The sequence below is a fragment of the Schistocerca nitens genome, chromosome 7, assembly GCF_023898315.1.
Source record: "Schistocerca nitens isolate TAMUIC-IGC-003100 chromosome 7, iqSchNite1.1, whole genome shotgun sequence".
NCBI classification, from domain to species: domain Eukaryota; kingdom Metazoa; phylum Arthropoda; class Insecta; order Orthoptera; family Acrididae; genus Schistocerca; species Schistocerca nitens.
This window is the reverse complement of record NC_064620.1, coordinates 309,986,325-309,988,824: the sequence shown is the minus strand read 5'-3', so window position 1 is coordinate 309,988,824 and position 2,500 is coordinate 309,986,325. Positions and strand designations below refer to the sequence as shown.

The 2,500-nt window shown below is 57.4% G+C and overlaps 1 non-coding gene across 1 annotated transcript in view; it reads left to right on the top strand.

Annotated features, from left to right (window-relative positions):
• Positions 1-2,263: 2,263 nt before the first annotated feature.
• The window catches only part of LOC126197207 (small subunit ribosomal RNA), a 1,909-nt gene continuing 1,672 nt past the window's right edge, over positions 2,264-2,500 (top strand). The window contains exon 1 of the ribosomal RNA XR_007539592.1: positions 2,264-2,500. This exon is cut by the window's right edge and continues 1,672 nt beyond it. This is a non-coding gene — a ribosomal RNA (small subunit ribosomal RNA).

The window sequence follows — 2,500 nt, the reverse complement described above, 5'->3', positions numbered from 1 at the left end:
CATCTCAGGGTGCCTCAGGCGTCCACTTACCATCATCACTATGAACGAACCTCGTCCCCTCCCCCCCTCATACACCATCCCTTAACCTAACCCATGTTGCGCCTTAACCTAACCTATGTTGCGCCTTAACCTAACCTATGTTGCGCCTTAACCTAACCTATGTTGCGCCTTAACCTAACCTATGTTGCGCCTTAACCTAACCTACGTTGCGCCTTAACCTAACCTACGTTGCGCCTTAACCTAACCTACGTTGCGCCTTAACCTAACCTACGTTGCGCCTTAACCTAACCTACGTTGCGCCCTAACCTAACCTACGTTGCGCCCTAACCTAACCTACGTTGCGCCCTAACCTAACCTACGTTGGGCCCTAACCTAACCTACGTTGGGCCCTAACCTAACCTACGTTGGGCCCTAACCTAACCTACGTTGGGCCCTAACCTAACCTACGTTGGGCCCTAACCTAACCTACGTTGGGCCCTAACCTAACCTACGTTGGGCCCTAACCTAACCTACGTTGGGCCCTAACCTAACCTACGTTGGGCCCTAACCTAACCTACGTTGGGCCCTAACCTAACCTACGTTGGGCCCTAACCTAACCTACGTTGGGCCCTAACCTAACCTACGTTGGGCCCTAACCTAACCTACGTTGGGCCCTAACCTAACCTACGTTGGGCCCTAACCTAACCTACGTTGGGCCCTAACCTAACCTACGTTGGGCCCTAACCTAACCTACGTTGGGCCCTAACCTAACCTACGTTGGGCCCTAACCTAACCTACGTTGGGCCCTAACCTAACCTACGTTGGGCCCTAACCTAACCTACGTTGCGCCCTAACCTAACGCACGTTGCGCCCTAACCTAACGCACGTTGCGCCCTAACCTAACCTGTAATTGTTATATGAATTGAAACATTCATGTAGCGTTGCCTAATCGCAACCCTCTCAACATAGGTCAGTGCTCGCACTCTCTGGTGTCCTGCGTATTGATTCATGTTACGGTGCGTACCCTCACAACATCTAGCGAGTGGTGCGTACGTTCCACATGGTCCCGCTATCCACTGTAATGTGTACTGCTGTAAGACTTATATCGCTCCCCTGTCGCCTCTAGTTCGTCAGGCGGGAGTTTGCGTGTTCAATGAGCTTCGCAGCTGTGCAATGGCATTCGCATACGTACGCGGGCCACCTTCCACGTGTTCTCTCGTGCATACGTCGCAGCATGTATGTGGGCTGATGTGGCGTGTCGTGACGCATATCATCCAGGCATGCAAGACCCACTGAATTTGCAAATGTAGATGGACGTCTACGTTTGCTGCCCAAGTTACGCAAATGAACTGGAAATCCGTTGTTGCGCGGTTGTATACGCTGGAGGTGAATCATTGATTGCGACAATCGGTACAGGTATTAACTGGTTGCTTCAGCGACACCCGTCATACCCACGAACGTGAGTGGGCATGTGGGTATGAAGCGATACGCGGCGGTGGCTGGGTGGGACCGTCCCCGGCCGGTGAGGGGGGAGCGCCCGGCGTGCTGGCCGCGCGCTGCGTGGGCGCACGCGCTACAGCCGGCTGGTGGGGGCGCCCAGTGGCAGGCGCGCCGGCCGACGGACGCGGCAGGCGGCGCAGCTGCGCGCCGGCGCACCCAACGCGCGGCGCCGTGCGGCCAAAGTGGGTCCTCGCGGGCCCGGTGCGAAGCGCGGTGGACATCTGCAGTGTGCTGGTCCGATTGAGGACTGTGTGCGTTGAGGATGCGCCGCCGCCCGGCACTCGGCGCCGCGACGCCGTCTGCTGCTCGGTCGCCCCCGCGGTTCTCGCAGGTGGTTTGTATCGCAGCTGTGCGGATGTGTTGGCGCGTGCGCTGTGCTGGGAGAGTTCGCTTTGGCACCCAAGTGGGGCTCTGCCCCTCTGTGGCGCTGGCGTTGGAGCTGCCCGGCCACTGTTTGTGGCCGCGTGTTGTCTCCCGCCGGCAACACCACGACAGCACGCTCCCGGGCCTCTGTCGGCAGCGGCAAGCTCAGTTGGGAGCACGGGTGGTCGCACTGAAAGCGTCTACTCGCCTATCTCCGGGCGATTGCGCCTCTCTCGAACCCGACCAAGTACTTAGGACGGCGCTGCGCGCCGCCGGGACCTGAGAGGGTTTCGAGGTGTATCGTGCAGGGGAGCCCAGCCTCCTCCTGTTTGCGGAATAATTGAGCGGACGCTTGCGTGTTCGCGCGGGCCTCCGGGACACACTCCCGGGCGGCCGGCTGCTCAGCTCTAGTTGACGCAGCTCCCTGGTTGATCCTGCCAGTAGTCATATGCTTGTCTCAAAGATTAAGCCATGCATGTCTCAGTACAAGCCGCATTAAGGTGAAACCGCGAATGGCTCATTAAATCAGTTATGGTTCCTTAGATCGTACCCATGTTACTTGGATAACTGTGGTAATTCTAGAGCTAATACATGCAAACAGAGTCCCGACCAGAGATGGAAGGGACGCTTTTATTAGATCAAAACCAATCGGTCGGCT